Raw genomic sequence first — 20,517 nt, forward strand, 5'->3', positions numbered from 1 at the left:
GAAATATCGATGTGAAAGAAACACACCAATTGGCTGCCTCCTGCACTAGGTGCGACCAAGAGCCCAGGCCAGGAAGGATCCTGCAACCGAGGTACGTGCCCCTGACCAGAATTGAACCTGGGACCTTTCAGTCCTCAGGTTGACACTCTATCCAGGGGTGGGCAAACTTTTTGACTCGAGGGCCACAATGGGTTCTTAAACTGGGCCGGAGGGCCGGAACAAAAGCATGGATGGAGTGTTTGTGTGAACTAATATAAATTCAAAGTAAACATCATTACATAAAAGGGTACGGTCTTTTTTTTTTTTAGTTTTATTCATTTCAAACGGGCCGTAGTTTGCCCACGGCTGCATCTATCCACTGAGCCAAACGGGCTAGGGCTATATAAATTATTTTGTGATTATGTTAGCCATATCTTTCTGGAGATGTTAAAACATCTGTCTTTGTTTGAGCTGCTGTAACAAAATACCACCGACTGGCTAGCTTATAAACAACAGAAATTTGTTGATTCTAATTCTGGAGGCTACGAAGTCCAAGATCAAGATGCCAACATGGTGTGCTTCTGGTGAGGGTCCCCTTCCTGGTTCATAGCCCACACATTCTCTAAGTATCCTCACATGATGGGAGGAGCTAGGAATTTTGAAGGAGCCTTTTTTATGAACCGCTAATCTTATTCATAAGTGTTCCACCCTCATGACTTAAGCCCCCACCTCCTAACACCATCACCTTTGGGAGTTAGGATTTCAACATATGAATGGGGGGAGGAGGGAACACAAATATTCAGTCCCTAGCAATAGCTTCACTTTTAGAGATTTATTTTCTACTTATTTATTTATTTTAAAAATAGTTGATACATGATGCCCCTTGCACAGAATTCAAAATGTACAAAACCTACATCTCCCTCCTATCCCAGACTTCTGGTTCCCAAACCCAGAAGCAGCCGCGGTTACTATTTTCGTATTCTTCAAGAAATGCTCTGTGCATATGCAAGCAGACATGTTCATCGAAAATTTTTCTTAATATAGCAGGTAGCATTCTGCCTCTTGCTTTTTTCACTTAATAACACATTATACAGATATTTCCATATCAGTTCATTTGGGAATCTTTTTAAAAAATAATTCAATGATAGTGATGATATATTATCATTGGGCATTTTTTAAGTGTCCTAATGACAACACACACACACACACACACACACACACACATATTTAGCAGCCTCATGTTAGAGCTCTAAAAATTGTTTAAAAATTTTTTCTAGCCCATGAAATCTAAAAGCTGAAACCACTGGTATTATTTATAATACCAATAAATAATAATAACTTAATAATTACAGTATTATACTTAATATCTTATAATAAAATAGAAATTAGTGATTTATTAAACTATTAATTAAATAACAATAACACACATTTCAGAAACAAATACTTCTGGGTTTGCATCTTACTCCTGTTGTTTTCTAGCTCTAAGAACTTAGATAAGTTACTAATTTCCTGGAGCCAGTTTCCTCATTTAGCAAAACTAAGGGTGGAGTGGGAAATAAAACCTCCCTCCTGCAGTTGTAAAGTTTAAATAAATAATGAATAGAAAGCACCTGGAGCCTTGGAAATTATCAGTTCATGGGACACGGGTATAGAGAGCTGGCAAGAGACAAACGCTTGCAGAGAGGTCTTGGCGGGGCTGGAAATGTGCGTTGACTTTGGCAGCTGGGAGATCAATGAAGACTCAGGCAGAGCTCAGCAGGGTATTGCCAAGCAGAAACCTGAGCTGGTGGGAGGGAAGAGAAGGAGGGTGGTGGTGAGGTCATGCATCCTTGTTGAACTTGGGCCCTATGTGGTCCAGTCTCAGAGCCTTTTCATTTCATTTTCAACAACTATCAACTCATGGCCGATTTCCCTGCACATTTCCTGCCCCTCCCTCCTCCCCTGTGAACCAGATACTAGTATCTCGAAGTATTTTATATCATTTCATCTCTAAGTATTTCAGCGTGTATCGCTAAAAGATAAAGATTTTTTAAAAACAAAACTGCAATACTGTTATCACCCCTGAAAAGGTAACAATAATTCCTTAACATCATCAAATATCCAACAAGTGTTCAAATTGCCGGTGGTCTCATGAATGTCTATTGTCTCTGAACAGATTATTTGGGCAAGAGAAGACAGGAGCCAAGGGGAAAGGCCTAGTTGCTTCGTTCTGAAAACATTCCAGGCTCCTTCCCTCCACCTTCCTCCAGGAAAATTTGAGTCCAATTTAACAAACAGAAAGGTAGTAGACTTGACCTTGTGTTCAACTCAGTTATTTTCAAAATGATACTGTGGTTTACTTAAAGGTCCAGTGCAAATAATTGGGTTCATATGTTTCACCAACTCAGATGAAAAATGAGTACCAGTGTGAGTTTGTGATAAGTCTCTTTTACACAGAGAAACTCAGACCAAAAGAGGCAACCCAGTGGAGCTGTGGTGCTTGTTGCTCAGAGCTCAGACTTCGGGCTTAGAGAGACCTTGTCATCCTTCTAGCTGTGTATCTTTAAGCAAGTTGCTCAGTTACTCTGAGCCAGATTGTCTTTGTCTATAAAGTGAGGATAGCATTGTTGTGAGCACATGTGTTGAGCACTGGACATTGAGTCAACCAGAGTATGTGTGCAAGAACTGGTTTCTGTTGCTGCTGCTAGGAGTTCTCAGAGAATCAGACTTAACGGATGTGCACATGTTAAAAATAAACTTTTCAATTTTGGAATAATTTTACATTTATGGAAAAGTTTCAAAAATAGTCCAGGGAATTCCATTTACCCTTCACCTAGATTTTTTTAAATGTTAACATCTTACATTACTGTGGTACATTTGCCAAAACTGGGAAGCCAATATTGGCATATTACTATTAACATTGCTATTACTATTAAACTCAACACTTTATTCAGATTTTACAGTTTCTTATTCTAGGATATCACATTGCATTTAGAAGAATAATTTTTAATTGATATGATAATCAACATTATTAGTCAATCAATTAGTGACTTCATAGTCAAAACCTAAATTTACCTTTCTAAAAACACTTGAGAGGTCTCAAAAACCATTTATTCTTTTAAGTATTTTTTCTTTTTTTACAAACCGATTGACCAAAGTAAATCCTTTTGCATGGTTAGGGAAATAGTCAAATGCAGGTTAGAAGCTATCTGAATTATCACAATATTTAGATGTGAAATTAATAAGATTTTCCTGTGTATATAAATCATGGCCTGTAAAGAGATACAGTGTCTGGCACTTAGTAGGTCTTCAAAGAGTGTGTGTTGCTAAGTTAAATGTGAAAGGGAATCCAGATCTCCTGACAGCTTGATCTGCTTACAGGCACAGGTAGGTGTGTTTTGCTTTGAGCTGGCTCTTGTTTTGAATTATCTCTCAGAGCTTGATTGCCCACAGAACCTGTTTGTACAAGAATCTAAGCAAATAAGACTTACTGTTTGGCAAACAATGAATTCCTCTACCATCTTTCACTCAGCAAAGATTGTCCCTCAGGGAGATCAATTCTGATGTTGAAAATAAATCAGCTTTACTTTTATCTCTGAGGAAAAAAATATTCGTGTGTGTGAATTCAATTTCTTGGAGGTCCGTTGTGGTAGTTGCTATTTTTAATAAACAGAATGATGAGAATCACCGGGGTAGCTCTGGCAATGAGAAAGACAGAGATGAGTATGTCCAGCCAGCCGTGAGCTTCATGGCGTGACCTGGCGGGTCTGCTGCAACCACACTGGGACCTCCAGGGTAAGTTATTACAAGATAGGTACAGCAAGGGCATGGCCATCTACACCAATGTTGGCCAATGCAGCATTCATTGCATCCAAGTCATTCATTTAATTATTCTTTTTTTCAACATAAAATACCTAGCCAGTGGCAGATATAGACCATCTATTAGATTTTTGCTACTGAAAGTGTGGCTTCAGGAGCATCCATCTCCTTGTGGGCTTATTAGAAATGCAGAATTTCATGGCCCACCTGAGGGTGTGAATCAGAATCAGCATTTGAATAAGATCTGTAGGTGATTCTCATGTGAGAAACATAAGAGCCAGGAACCTGTCAGGAGACAAATGATATATTTATTGGAGGGACTATTACTAAAATTTCCGTCAGTCACAGGACACCAATAAAGAACGGTGAAGCACCCTGAAACTAGTACTAGCAGAAAGCTCTTACTATCCCAGCAGGAGCTGAAGCTGGAGGACAGAGTTGCTCAATAGAACCAATGGTCTTTGGTAGAGGGAAGCAAACATTACCAAACTGCGCTTTGGCAAGGAGTGAACTAAAGAATAAATACCCCAGCTTTTCTCTCATTCTCCTGCCAGGGCATCCTAGCCTAATGTAAAGCCAGAGGGCAAAAGAGACCAGTTGGTGCAGTCTGTAAATATCATGTGCCCTGGGCAGAGAGCACAGTGGGAAAACGTGGAAAGTGTCTCTCTGGTGGGGCCAGCAGAGAATACCCAGCACACCATGAAATATGGCCTCTGTCCTCGGTGAGTTTGGTCTCCAGAAGACCTTATGTACTTGTGGATTGGAGTGATGATAGTCCCTACTGCTCCAACTTAAACAAAAGTATAGTTTCAAAGTGGCCTTGAATTTGATATTCTAGGATTCTCCCAGACCCCTCTTTAACAAGCCAACCACCCATCTTAGTAACTAGTATGTGAAAGGCATTCAACTAGATATTAAGAAGGAGATAGAAGTAGTAGTTATGGTCCCTGCCTTCAAGAAGTTTGTGAAGGTAAAACTTTGCAAAGAGTCTCAATCAACCAACCAGAATCCAATGAAGCAGTGTATGGAGTTGAGAGCCTGAAACCAGACCACTAGCTTCGAACCTCAGTCCTGACACTTACCAGCTGTGGGGTTGTGGACTGGCCGCCTAACTTCTCTATGGTTCTTTTTCTTCCTCTGTGAAGTTGGGTCAGTAGAAAGTGTTACCTGCCTCAATGGTTGAGGATGAAATGTGTCAGTAGGTGAAAAGTATTTTCAACAGCGCCTATTTAGTCAACCCTCTATGTGTTAGTTATTAAAAGCTAAGGAATAACCATGTTTCCACTGGCAGAAGGGAATAAAAGAGCAGACTATCAGGCCCATGATATAAAGTTGCCCTTCTAAAGGTATGTATGTATGTAATTAAAGGAGAAAATAAATAAATAACTGTACAGTTGTCACAACGATAAGGGGAGTATTGAAACCAATAAGTCTGAGAAACCCTGACCCCCAATTACTTCTAGGCCCTAGATTTCATGCAGTGCCTTGTCTGAGAGTCCTTAGAGGATGAAGAGACTTTCTAAGGGGACGGGTTCCTACAAAACGTCCTGGTTTAGAGGTAAATGGAATGTAAGTATAAAAATGGGAGTGTCTTTAAGAAACTGAAGTTGGTTGTGAACTCAAAACTAATTAAACGAGTTCTAAATATGTATGGGGGGTGCAGCTCTTCTGGGTATCGAATGTGCTAAACAGCTGTGCTTATGGAGGTCCTATACGTATGTCTGAGGGCAGAAGTCAGCTCTGAAGATTTTGTTTACTTACCTTAGTCAGGATTTCCAAAATTATAGGCTCCTTTTGTTTGATCCAGCACTTTTCTTTGCTTTTGGATGAACTTTTGACTTAAATTGTATTTCCAATTACCAGTCATTTCATGGAAGGTCATTAGTGACTGGCTAAGCACACATGAGCACGCGTGCGTGCACACACTCACACACTCACACACACACACACACACACACACACACACAGTCATATATTACATTTCCAGACCAATTGAATTACAGAAGAAACCCATTTGAAAACTTATTAAATTAAAACCCTGAAAGAGAGAGATGGCTTTTATTGTTGGCGGTTGGCATGACAACTTGATAGGCTAGAGAGTAATATGTGCTCTGTTCACATCGTTGGAGACTCTGACAAGTTTAAGGCCAGGCCTTTGCCTCTTAATCTTGTTGCCAAGGTAATGCAGCATAAGGCCAGAGTCCACTGAAATGAATACCTCTGACAGCTCATGCCAGCAGGAGCTATCTGATTAAAAGGGATCTTAAAAAAGAAAGAAAGAAACAGTATTTTAACAAGAGCAGGAGGAGAATGCAAAGGCGGGATATTGAAATATGGGCAACAGAAAATCTGAAAAGAAAGCAGCCAGTGGGTGCCAAGAAGTATCTAAATAAAAGGGTCTGTTTTATTATCAAAGGGTGGGTGATGTGTGAAGGTCTGCAGGCAACCATTTTTGTAGGCAAAATGCTGCTGCCCCAGTTTGGTTCCCTGGCTCAAGTTCAGCAGAATGATTTCACTTGATTGGTGGCCACTCCCCTTCCCTCCGCAGACTTTAATTTGACAGATTTTCTTCTGTGATAATACATGACAGAAAATGGTTTCTGAGGGACTTTGTAGGTCACACACATGTCCCAAGAAGCAAAGGGAATCCACAAAAAACTCAACCCAGAGATCAAATGCCACTGCCTTTAACCACTAGAATGGCCTGTGGATATTCTCCCAATTCATGTCCCTGTGATTTGTTAGTTGATGATTTACAGGATAATATTCTCAGGATCATGATCCTTTGGGATTCTTTTTTCCTAGTTTTATGTGCCAGTTGGTCTTGGATTTGTTCATGATGAAACCGTGGTCCTTGGAGTATCTTATGCTTTACAAATGGAGAAGAACAAATCTTCAAGTTCATGATCATATTTCCCATCCAGATTTTATCCATGTGCCATGAGAACCATCTCTCCTTTACACTTCCAGGGATTTAATGGGAATAAGCAGTAAATTGGAGTATGTGTGGGTAAGAGAGTAAAAGGTGGAATCTGAAAGGAATTCAGAATCCAGTTCAGCAGTTCTAATTTAAAGTTTCTATGAATTCAGATCAGAGTATCTATCTATCTATCTATCTATCTATCTATCTATCTACATGCCAAGTGACCGGAAGGACCAGAATGACTAGTCATTATGATGTGCACTGCAACTGGCCAACTGGCCCAATCGGGGGCCAACCTCCCATGGCCCCTCCCCCCAGCTGGCCCTAGCCCCAATTGCACCCCCCTATTGGGGGTGAGGTCGATCCACCTCCCTTGTCCCTCCTCCCCCCGCCAGCCAACTTCCCATGGCCCCTCGCCCCCACACACCCACCGGCCCAGCCCAATCAGCCTCGATTGGGGGTGGGCCAGCTGGACCCGACCCATGCATGAATTCATGCATTGGGCCTCTAGTTATTTCATAAGCAAATGAGGGAATGCAAGTTTACCATGCTTATCCTACCCTATACAAGTAGCTTCTACCATATGGAGAGGATTTTGGCCTTTGAATTACTGACCCAAATCTAACTCCTGCCTCTGCAAATGATTAGCTGAGTGACCTTGGCAAAGTATTTAACATGTTTGGTCTCTGTTTCTTAAGCTATAAACAAGGTGGATGATCCCAGCCTTTTCCTTTAACAGTAGTTCTCTACCTGGAATGTACAACCAAGTTACAGAGAGAACGCTTTAGAAATTCAGATTCCCTGGGCCCTGCCCCATTCTCTACTGAGTCAAAATTTATATTTTTCAAGAGCTCTGATTTGCATCTCTGTTTTCAACAAAGAGTATACATAACTTGTAAAGATCAACTAATATATCTGAGTTGTCTCAAGCCCCTTAATCCAAGAAGGCTACTGCTAAGTTTAACTTATTTTTTTAGCTCATATTTTTAATTTTTAAAATGGCAAAGGGATTAGAAATGTAGGAAAGTTGGCATGCATATAGTGGTTACCTTACCCTCTATCATTTGAAGTATTTGGAGATGTCCAAGCTTTAAATGAAAAGCTCTTTGAAGTAACTCTCTTTGTTCATGGTTTGCAATATTCCCCTCAGTCTTTATTGACCTGGACAGAATGATAATTGATGTTTATCTAATCTTACTGGCACTATTCTGAGTGCTTTATGAGTATTAGCTCATTTGATCTTACCCTGTTTTACACACATGCTGTGGAGAGATTAAGTAACGTGTGGAAGGCCTCAATAACAGGAAGAGGTGGTCTTTGAACCCAGGAACCCCATTCCAAAGCCCCACTCTTAATCTTTGTGCTATTCTCCACTTGGTAGGTCACACATTTCCAATGATTAAATCGCTCAACTTTCTCAAGTGAAAACAAACTCTATGTACAGGAGTTTCTCGAGGCCTAAGTCATCATTTCTGAAATTGTGTCCTTAGACTTCCTGATCTGAATGATATGAGGGTTTATTAAAAAATGCAGTTCCCCAGGACTACTCCCAGACCTAACTGGCATTTAGAAAATATACTTCTTAGGTGATTTTCCCCCCAGCTTCATTGAGGTATGATTGACAAATACAAATTATATATATTTAGGTTGTACAATGCAATTTTTAAAGGTATATGACGTGATGCAACATATATATGGATACATTGTGAGATGATTAGCACATTCAAATTAATTAGCATGTCTATCACATTTTGTGGGTGGGGCTCTGGTGAGAATACTTAAGATTTATTCTCTTAACAAGTGAAGGTGACTCTCAAGCCCAGCAAAGTGAAAGATTGATTGGCCTGGATCAATATTTGTGGGTCACCACTGTTGGGGGTGAGTGTGGGTAGAACATTTTGGGAGCCACCCAACCGAAGCTATTTTCCAGAATCAGCCATTGGGTGCTGCCTGGGTGGAATGTTCGGTCTTGTGGCTAATGAATAATTTGCTCAAGGCACAACTTCTGGGCAGGAACAAATGATTGTTGTCTGTCAGGGAAGGAGGCCATCAAACTGACAGTATGAATTTGCCTTCAGGGCCCAGATCTCATTTCCCTTCAAGGGGTTCCCACTTGCTGGTAGCAAGTCTAGCATTGGCCTGGAACTTTGATGTTTTCTTTTTCAAGATCTAAATGCCAGGGAGGCTCTGTGTCACTGCACACAGGCACAATGGCTGAGTCAGGGAGCGTTCTGTTTGGAATGCAGGCTGGCCCCATTAGGGCTTTGAATTGGGCTGGAACTTGGAGACTTTCACAAGAGTTTATCGTGGTGTCTTTTTCAGATGGGCAAAGAAAAGGAGGCCAAGAGGCTAACCTAGAAGGACTGGGGATTTGTATTTTGGAAGAAGATCCCAGTGATGCTTTGAGGTATGGAAAACTTTTATGTGAGGCTCATTGAGGTATAATTCACATGCAGTAAATTTCGCTTTTTTGTGTGTGTACTACTCAATGAGTTTTGGGGGGCAGTTACCCTCAAGATCATACCACCAATGCCAGTTCAGTAACTTTTCACTAATGTCAGGTAGCCAACATCAAATAAGATATAGAATGTTTTTTATTTCCTAAAACATTCCCTTGTACCCCTTTGCAGCCAACCCCACTCCCTTTCCCCTAGCCCTTGGCTACCAACTGATCTGATATGTGTCTGTATTCCAGAATATCACATGAACGGAATCTTATAATAGACAGCCTTTTGTTGTTACGTACATCAATTGTTCTTCCCTATTTATTAATAAGTAGTATTCATTGTGTGGGTTGTCACAATTTATTTATTGATTCACCAGCTGATGGAAACTTGAGTTACATTTACTGTTTGGCAGGCATTGAGAAATAAGGGAGAACTAATTCAGCAAGCATTTATTGAACACTGGAAAATAGGATACTTTATGCCTTCAGCCTGTGATAAAAATAATCACAGTGGAAGTTCTAACAACCAAAGACGGAGCTTCATTTGTGGTCCTAGAAACAGATGGGAAGGAGGAGAATGCCATGAAATGGTGTTGGAGTGACTAGAACAGCATTTTATGCCCTTTGAAAAGCCCCAAATGAGACTACCATGCTGAGACACATGAGGGCGCTGTAACCAGCCAGCATTACCAAACAGTTTTCATTCTAACAAAGGTTGTTTGTTTTTTAATTTATTGGAATGTTTTGTCGAAAACCCTGGCGAATTCTCACTCCCACCTTTGGTTTCATTGGCCACTCTTGGATGATAGGAAAGAATTTGGCATCAAGTGAATCCGTCTTTGACTAGTCTTTAGGGGTTTATTGTATCCAACCACAGTTTTATGGTGAAGCTCCAGTCGGCTTCCCTACTTGACCCTACATGGAGAAGCTTCCAAAGGGCTCTAGATTAGAATGTCTCATAAATCACAGAGCGAACTGAGATTGTCCCTAAAGTTCCTTTCTTATTTTATTGTTATTTTCAGGCCTTCCCGGAATGTAGCAGACAAGTGTTAAGAAATAATTGCCAGGCAACATTTTAGAAAGACTTGCTAGGCACTCCTTTCACAGGGGGCAACAGTTTAGCTGGTTGAGGGTTGTTCATTCGTGTCAAAGGAACCACTGTGATCCACAGAGAGGAAAGCCATCTTTACAACAAAGCAGCAGGGAGAGAGGACAGGGTTACTGGATTTGGCTTCTGAATGACTGTTCAAAACAAAAACCAAGAAAAAAAAAAGTCTGGATACATTTAAAATTTTTGAAAATCAATGACTCATTTGTTAAAGAGGAACAAAGTACAAAATAAAAGACACTTCATAAAAACTTGATTTGGGATGCTCTGATGAGACTCTAAATGAATTTAGTGCTGGGGGAGAAGGGTGCATGATTTTCTTGCCAGGTCTGTAAAGTCTTAGACCCTTCCTCACTTAGGGGCAGGATTTAGTTTCACCATTTGCAAGGCTGTCACCGCAAAGACTTTTTACAATTAACAGAATAAAATGATCTCTTGAGGAAAGAAGTCTTTTATTCAGTCAGCCTATCCAACATAAAATCTGATAATTGTTTCAAGCAGAAAATTATCTTTGGCTGTTATATTCAAATTATATAATAGCATGGCTTTCAAATTAGGAAGAAAATAGTGAAGAGATGATTCCCAGCAAAGGGTGTGGGCCTGGCCTGGATTCATGGATGCTTGGAACCAACTAGGAGGACCACCATGGGGTGCTGCTCTCTCTCCCCATTTGGGTAAAATCCTGAACTGCTCAACCAGACCTGAACCCTTCACAGAGTCCCACTGTAGACCTCCTCAATCATCCTCTTCAAAGGGCATCTTTCATTCTCTCCTTATCTTATCCCTTGTTTCCAAAGCTCACTCACTGGCTGTGTGTCTGTTGCTTAAAAAGATAGACCAATGAGTCATAGCTGTTATGTGATCTTAAAAAAATTACCTTTCTAAGCCTCAATTTCTCCAATATAAAATGGAGATTGTAATAGCATCTATTTCATGTCCCCATAATAGTACCTATCTGAAGTTGTTGGGAAGATTAAAAATGATAATACATAAAAAGCAGTAAGTCAATGCATATAAAATAATGCATATATAGAGCCTGATATATACATAGTAAGCATTCAATAGAGATTGGCATTATTATCATCATCATCAACATTATTATTATTCCTAATTTGCCCCCTCTCAACTATGACTGGACCTCCCCAACCTGGCAATCCATCTTTAGACTCCCATGGAAAGAATCTTCCTAGTCAATCAAACTCTTAACCTCTCCTGTCCCTGCATCTTCCCCAAGAGTTGTCCCCTCTCCTCCCACCAGGGCTCACAAACAGAATGCAGTCAATGTTAACAAATTTGTCCCATCACATAGCAGAGTTGTCTGAGAATGCCAGGAATGTCAAATGGCCATCACCTTAGCTAATTATCAATCTGGGATGGATTTACCTTAAGTGTGACACACACTTCATTCTATATAATAAAAGGCTAATATGCAAATTGTCCCCTCAACTGGGAGCTCAACAAGGAGTTCAACCAGGGGGCGGGGCCGGCTGGCCAACCTCCCCCGTCCCCTGCCCCTGGCCGGCCCAGCCCAATCACCCCAATCGGGGTGGGCCGGCTAGACCCCACCCGTGCACAAATTTGTGCACCTGGCCTCTAGTTCTACTATAAATCCCTACACTCTTCATCCCTCCAGGGGAGAAATGTGAGCATATTCTGCCCATCAACAATCATCTTCTTATAAATGAGATGCAGAAAGAGTACAATGTGAGTGGAAAGGTATTCTGTTTAAGGAGGGGAAATGCTATTTTATGTTATTCCAATTATGTCCCCAGCAAGGAATAGAGTCAAAGCCAAGGCTGACAGCTATAACTTCCAGTTTTGCAAGAGAAGTGGAATAAAAGAGAAGAAAATCCAAAGAGACAGTGATCCCAGTTTTAGAAAATTGCCTCTGGTGATAAAGCTCTGCAAAGGATGAATGAGGAGAATCAAAGTGCCTCAAAATAGATCTGCTTACATTTCCTTTTCAAGAATGAAAGGGAGGGGGCGGGTATTACAGCCAATTCAGAATAACTTATAGTCAAGCTGTATTTTAAACAAGTTTTCTTGATTAGCTGGTATAGTGATGTAGATTCTGGATCTATCTAGCTGGGTTGATATTCTGCCTCTGTCCCTTAACTTCCCTAAGCCTTGGTTTCCTCACATGAAAAATGGAGGTAATATCATTGTCTACCTCATAGCATTGTTATTAGTTAAATACAATTGCCCATATATAGCACAGTGCCTGGAATGAGAAAAGTGTTGGGATATGAAGAAGAAAATAATAGACTAAGATTAAACAGAGAGGGACCCTGTCTAGACTAATGATGAAAGATGATGCGAACCCACAAGTGTGATTAATTCAACCCCATGTACCTGAGGTCCAAGGGAAGCAGTAGGGTGTAGGAGCTTTAACACATGGACTCTGATGCTGTTTGCCTGTTCATCTTTTTATTTATTTCCTCATTTTCCACTGTGTCTGATTAGATAATAGGCAAGTTCCAGAGCAAAGGAGTAGCAAACAGAAAGGAGCTGTAGCATATACATATGCATAGAGGTAAATCCACAGGCCAAAGGGACAGCAGAGGCCCTTTAGCTCAACCCTCTGAGGTTGGGGAGGTTAAGTGGTCGCTCAAAGTAGTGCAGCTAAGGAGAGCCACGCCAGGACAGAATCTGAAGGCGTCTTGGGTTCTCCCAGTACATCAGACTGCAAGAGGAATGCAGATAATAATAATAAATAATAATAATAATAATAATAATAATAATAATAATAATGCTATTTTATTTCATATCTTATGCTCAATAAAAAATAAAAGAGAAGCTTCTATACAGGCATCTTTTGAAGTTCAACTCACAACAGGCTTTGCCCTTTAAATGGGTCACTCTGTATCACCATGGTGATGCTTCCAAAGTTTCCTGGAATCATCAGCTGTTTTCTAATGAGGGCACTCCCAAAAACTTGCAACTCCACCAAATAGATAAACATTTCCCAGTAGGAATACTTAGGTCCTTAAGTAGTTTAGTCTGCAATTAATTTTCCTTCTCCACTTCTCACTCAAAGCAGCAGTTTAAAGCATGCTCTTACATTTGCTTTAGATGTTATAGAGTTCTTAAAGAAAAAAAAACTTTAAAAAATGAACAATAATAATAACATTATTATTACCAATTATTATTATTATTATTATTATTATTTTTAATATATTTTATTGATTTTTCACAGAGAGGAAGGGAGAGAGATAGAGAGAGTTAGAAACATCGATGAGAGAGAAACATCGATCAGCTGCCTCCTGCACATCCCCCACTGGGGATGTGCCCGCAACCCAGGTACATGCCCTTGACCGGAATCGAACCCGGACCTCTCAGTCCGCAGGCTGACGCTCTATCCACTGAGCCAAACCGGTTTCGGCACCAATTATTATTATTATTATTTTAATCCTCACTCAAGGATTGTACCTGCAACCTGAGTATGTGTCCTGACTGAAATTGAACCGGGAACCTTTTGGTGCAGGAAAGATGCTTTTAAAAACCTCTAGCCAAAACCGGTTTGGCTTGGTGGATAGAGCATCGACTTGCGGACTGAAAGGTCCCAGGTTCGATTCCGGTCAAGGGCATGTACCTGGGTTGTGGGCACATCCCTAGTAGGAGATGTGCAGGAGGCAGCTGATCGATGTTCCTCTCTCATCGATGTTTCTAACTCTCTATCTCTCTCCCTTCCTCTCTGTAAAAAATCAATAAAATATATTTTTAAAAAATAAAAAATAAAAAAAAATAAAAACCTCTTGATTCTGCTGATGGCAAGTCTACCTTCCTGGTTTTTGTGTGATTTATATATTTATATATTGAGAAACAGCTGCCTTCTTGCCTCCTATCTTTCTGAGCAGTAAGTATGTCAATTAAAGAGTCTTATAATAGGGCTACTCCCCAAAATATTTTTTAAAATTACATATGATTCAGTAACTCTATTTCTGAATATATAGCTAAAAGAACTGGAAGCAGGGTCTCAAAAAGATATTTGTGCACCCATGTTCATAGCAGCATTATTCATAGTAGCCAAAGCTGGAAGTAACCCAAGTATCCATCGATAGGTGAATGAATAAACAAAATGTAATATATATATATATATATATATATATATATATATATATATATTATTCAGTCTTTAAATGGAAGGAAATTCCGACACATGCTATAATATGGATGAATCTTGAAGACATTATGCTAAGTAAAATAAACTTGGCACAAAAAGACAAACACTGTATGATTCCACTTATATGAGGAATCTAGAGCGGTCAAGTTCATAGAGACAGAAAGTAGTTGCCAGGAGCAGGGGGATGGGGGTCGGGGGGCAGAAATGGGAAGTTGTTGTTTAATGTGTATAGAATTTCAGTGGGGTTTTTGTTTCTTTGTTTGCTTTTAGAATTTCAGTTTTGCAAGATGAAAAAGTTCTGGGGATTGATTGCAAACAATATGAGTATTTAGTTGACCCTTGAACCACGTGAACATGAAGGCAGTGACCTACAAGCCAAGAAGCACCGATGCTGGCCAGCAAACCATCAGAAGCTAGGGAAGAGGCGCAGAACTGATTCTCCCTCGTGGCCCTGAAAAGGAACTATGCCTGCTGAAACCCTGATCTTGAACTCCTAGCCCCCAAAACTGTGAGACAATAGATTTCTTTTGTTTAAGTCAATGAATAAAAGCCTTGGCATGAGCTTCACTAACATCATTTCCCTTTTCCTTGATTCTTTTTCCTCTTAGCTCCGTCTGCTCTTATTCAATTCTCTTCCCGCCAGTTTCTTGCTCAGGCTCTATTTTTAATTAATTTTATTAACTTGTTTCCTTTTATTATAAAAATAATATCGAGTCATGTTTAAAAATTGGCTTTCAGCCCTAGCCAGCTTGGCTCAGTGGATAAAGCGTCAGCCTGCAGACCGGGAGGTCCCGGGTTCGATTCCGGCCAAGGGCACATACAAGCCTGGGTTGCGGGCTCGATCCCCAATGGGGGGCAAGCAGGAGGCAGCCGATCAATGATTCTCTCTCATCATTGATGTGTCTATCCTCTCTCCTCCCTTTCTCCCTGAAATCAATAAAGAAATATATTTTTTGAAAAAATTGGCTTTCACATAATTCAAAGGGATGTAAAGTGAAAAGAAAGAGGCCTCCCTCTTCATCCCCACCTGAGCAGGCCTTCTCATCACCTCCCCAGAGACAATCTCTAGTAAAGTTGGGTACATAGTCCTCCAGAATTGTTGGTGCCTATACATACATGCATCTATGATTTATGCATTTGTTTTTAAAAAGATAAAATGTAATAAAAATATGCTGTTTTACAACCTGTTTTTTTTTAAATTAAGAATATATCCTGAACAGTTTTCTAAATCAGAATATGATATGACTCTTCCTATCATGGATGTTCCTTAAGTTATTAAACGAATTCACCAATAAAGGATATTTAGGTTATTTCCAGTTTAGTACTGTGGAAATCAGCATTGAAATGAACGTTCTTATGTTCATAGCTTGAGCACTTATTTGAGTATACTACCTATAGGATTAACGATTCTGCACCCAATTTACAATGTGGGGGTAGTTTCCCCACATCACCAAGCAATTCTCTGACAACAGCTGGGTGTCCTATAATTCAATTCAATTCTGACACTGTCTATCTAGCTGGAGATAACATCAGATTCCACAGGTTAAAGGTTCAGAACTATAAGACTGCCCACCACTTCTAAGGTCATTGCAAGTCTATGTTATCACCTGGGCTTCTGACAGATCAGCTATAGATTGGAGGTTCTGACTCCTTGGCTGGGTTGGGTTCATTTGCTAGAGCGTCTTACAAAACTTAGAGAAACATTTTACTTGCTAGATTACTAATTTACTACAAAAGATATAACTCAGGAACAGCCTTGTGGAAGAGACGTAAAGAGATATATAGGGAAAGGACACAGAGCTTTCATGCTTTCTGAGGGTGCTATTCTCCCCAAATCTTCATTTGCTCACCAATGCAGAAGCTCTCCGAACCCCATCTTTTAGGGTTTTTATGAAGGCTTCATTGCATAGGCACTATTGATTAATTCATTGGCCACTGGCAATTGAACTCAAACTTCAACCCCTTTCCCTGCCTCAGAGGTCAGGAGGTGTGAAGTTCCAATTTTCTAATCACATGGTTGGCTCCACTGGCAACCAGCCCCAATCCTAATAAAAGACACCTAATCAAAGGCACTTTCATATCTCTCTCTCTCTCTGTCTCTCTCTCTCTCTCGCTCGCTCGCTCTCTCTCTCTTTCTCTTTCATCACTTAGCAATTCCAACAGTTTTAGGAGCTGCATGCCAGATACTGACAAAGACCAAAAATATATTTCTTATTATAAAACACAATATCACAAGGATAAATTCCTAGCAGAATTATTGGGTCAAAGGATATATGCATTTTATATGTCCATAGCTACTTCCATGAACCTTAGTATCTGACAAAGCTGGGGTTGAATCTGTGCTCTGTCACTTAATGGTGTTGTTACATCAAACAAGTTACTCTACTCACTCTCTGTTTCCTTGGATATAATTTAAAGACCATCTCAGAGTTGTTCATGGGTGAAACAATAGATTTAGTTCATATTGGTTAGGCGTTAGTTCACATACACTCAATCATCCCTTTCTCTCCTTTAATGTCTTTCTTCTAACTCTTCCTTGGGTTTTTGCAAAGATCCCATTTCAAGTCAACAAATATTCCTAGAACATCTAATATATGCAAGCTTTGACAAATGCTGAGGGGACTCTAATTTTTTTTAAAGACACAGCCCTTTTTGGAGTTTATGATATTATATAGGATAAAAAATCTCTCAGGTCCTAGTACACGGTAATCCCTGACTTAATATTATTGGGATGAATGAATAAAGGAAGGAAGGGATGTTGTTGAATGAGTAACACACCCATTCTGGAAGAGGACTCAGTTGGGGTCCTAGCATCATCGAGTAGAGCATGGAGTTAGGTTCCACAGAGATTGGGCTTCTCGAAACTTTTCCTCTGAATTTCACCTAATGGCAAGGGTGGCACTGGGGCTGCAGGCCAAAGGATTTGGCTAGAAAATTACTTGAAGTCTTGTGGTTTATCGTAAAACTTCACATATAATTTGTATCCTATTTCATGTTTGCTTCCATATAAATGGCATCCTCCTCCCCAATCGTAGGGTAAAATAAACATGCCAGAAAGATGTACCATATTTATCAGGTGACTCAAGCACCTCTTGACATGCTGCCAGCAGTGCGCATACCTGAGTTTGAGAAGCATGAGATTAAGATAGATGGTGAATGAGCTGTCACTTCATGCTTCACCAACTATCTCCCCATATGCCTGCCCTACACAACCATCTCACACCCTTAGCAGCCTCATGCCTCCCAACTTTCTGCTAACACTCTTCCCTACTGTCTCCCTACCTCTGATTTCTCTTCAATGCTGATTTTGTTTTCTAAATTTTATGTTGAAACTTCTCAAAAATATTTAAGAAAAACAGCTCAACTGCAAAACTGCTCCCATAACCATGTGAGGTCATTAAAGTCTCCTTCATTAGTCCACATTGTGTTGGCTTTTGGTCTGTCTCATTTCTGTCACCTATGACAACAGACTCTTAGAGGATGTGGCTTGTTTCATTTAAGTCTTGACAAGCACCCAAACCAATGCCGTGATCAATTAATGTTGCTCTGGTTCTGAGCGCTCAGTGAAGTGCTCTCCTCTGTGTTTGAAGGACACTGTATGTGGAACATGTGTTTTGAATTGCTTCTCCAGAGCTCAGGGTGACTCCCTGATCTGTCCGCCTCTTCTCCACTCCCACTGCCTGGGCTCTGGGTCAGGCCCTCATCATTTCTCATTTACATTATTGCTTAGCTCCCTGCGAGGGACTTCTTGTCCTTCCACTCTCCTCCTCCTCAGAACTGTTCGAGTGATTTTCCCAACACAGAGGTCAGCCATGCCACTCCCCTGCTTAAAACTTAGGTAACAATGGTCTGCAACTACATGCAATGAAATTATGTTGCACTTACCAATATGAGTGAGAGAGCCAGATACAAGAGAGTACATATTTTAAATAAAGCACAGAACCAATCTATGGTGGTAGAAGTCACTATTGTGGCCAACAAACAAGTACTCAACATCACTACCCACCAGGGAAATGCAAATCAAAACCACAATGTGATATCACCTCATACCTACTGGGTTGGCTGTTACTAAAAAATAAAAATAAAAAATAAATGTTAAAAGTTGGCAAGGATGTAGAGAAAAGGAAACCCTAATACGCAGCTAATAGGAATGTAAATTGGTGCAGCCACTATGAAAGCCAGTATGCCAGTTCCTCAAAAAAAATTAAGAATAGAACTACCATATGATCCAGCAATTTCACCTCTGGTATTTATCCAGAGGAATCAAAATCAGAATCTTGAAGAGTCCCTGCACTCCCAGATTCATTGTAACATTGTTCTCAATAGCCAAGATTTGAAAACAACTTAAGGGCCCCTCGACAGATAAATGGATAAAGGAAAGGTGATAATATATATATATTCAAGCCATAAAAAAAAAGAGGAAATCCCACTATTTGTGACAACATGGATGAATCTGGAGAACATTATGCTAAATGAAATAAGCCAGACACAGAATGACAAATACTCCATGACCTCACTTATATGTGGAAGCTAAAACAGTCAAACTCCAGCCCTAGCTGGTTTGGCTCAGTGGACAGAGTGTCAGCCTGGGCACATGCCTGGGTTGTGGGCTCCATTCCCAGTAGGGGGCATGTAGGCGGCAGCCAATCAATGATTCTCTCTCATCATTGATGTTTCCCTCTATCCCTCTCCCTTCCTCTCTGAAATCAATAAAAATGTATTAAAACAAAACAAACAAAAACTCCAAAAGCATAGAGTAGAATAGTGGTTGCGAGGGGAAGGGGAAATAGAGAGGTGATAGTCAAAGATTACAAAGTTTCAGTTCTGCAAAATAAATAAGTTCGTGTCTCTACTATACAGCGTAGTTCTTATAGCTAACAATACTGTATTGTATACTTTAAAATTTGCTAAGACAGGATATATGCTATGTTGAATTTTACCATGAAAAAAAGAGAGTTATAAATAAAGGAGGTGGGAGAAAACTTGGGGAGGTGATGGATATGTTTACAGGTGGTGATGCATTTGTTATGTATTCTTATCCCCAAACTCATAGAGATATATACATTAAACATTTAGAACTTTTTATATGTCAATCATACCTCAATAAAGTGGTTAAAAGAAAAAAAGAAAAAAAGAAAGCAGGATAGCAGCTCCTGGCAAAGTTGGGGAGCAGTAGTGATTGGTAGAGATTGTGAAAGGGGCTTCTGGGAGGCTCTTAATGTCTCTTTTGCCCTGGGTGCTAGTAAAATAGATGTGTTCAGTGTGTGCACCTCCATCAAGCTGTACACTTATGCTTTGGGCACTCTTCTCCGTGTGCATTCCTTCAGTAAAAGAGAAAAACGAACGGCATTGTTTGCTTTCCCAGGATGATAAACCGTCCCTCACCTACCTCCTACCTTTTCCCCTCCAAACCCATTCATCTTCCCCAGGATTCAAGCACATCAGATGACTCAGTGTCCTACAAACACAGCACACTTCTACTTTTATCTGCCGCTGCTCGCTTTGACAGGAAGCCATTCAGCTGGAAGTCCACTTATCCCTTGAGGCTCTGTTCAGAGAGCACCTTCTCCTGAGATTTCTTTCTGCCCACCCTCGGCAAAATTAGTGGTTCCCTTCTCTGTGCTTTTGCAGTACTTTGTAATTCTTGTCCTACAGCCGTAGTGACCATCCTTTCAATATTTAAAAAAAACAACACCCACCGGGTTCTTGGTCTGAAGTATGAGTTATACTTAAAAGGTCAATAGGACAGAAGACTGGGATCAGGAATGGCCTGGAACATCAGGCTGTGTTTAAAATGTTGTAAAATAGTAATTTCTCTGAATTTGTGTCTCTATCTAGACCAAAGGTTCTTAATCCTTTCCATGCCATGAATCCCTCTGGCAGGCTGGTGAAGCATAAGGCCCCTCTTTTTAAGGTAAAATTTTACTGAAGTATAACAACTATAAGTGCACAAATGATAGATGGATAATAGCTCAATGCATTTATACCAAGTGAGCATGTACACATTGCTAGCCTCTCGATCAACACATAATCCAGAGCCACAACCCCTCCCATCCCCTACCCAACAAAAGGTAAACACTATCTTGACTTCTAACGCCATTGATTTGTTAAGTTGTTCTTAAACTTCATATAAATTGAAT

At 40.3% G+C, this 20,517-nt stretch overlaps 1 protein-coding gene across 1 annotated transcript in view; it reads left to right on the forward strand.

Moving 5' to 3' along the window:
* Window positions 1-14,726, forward strand: part of LOC308529294 (heat shock factor protein 1-like) — a 50,436-nt gene extending 35,710 nt beyond the window's left edge. The window contains exon 3 of the transcript XR_013996756.1: window positions 14,648-14,726. The gene's annotated coding sequence lies outside the window, so the exon portion shown is untranslated. The remainder of the gene's footprint in view (window positions 1-14,647) is intronic.
* The last annotated feature ends 5,791 nt before the right edge of the window (window positions 14,727-20,517 follow it).

This window comes from Myotis nattereri (assembly GCF_964212035.1).
Source record: "Myotis nattereri genome assembly, chromosome: 13".
Classification (NCBI taxonomy): domain Eukaryota; kingdom Metazoa; phylum Chordata; class Mammalia; order Chiroptera; family Vespertilionidae; genus Myotis; species Myotis nattereri.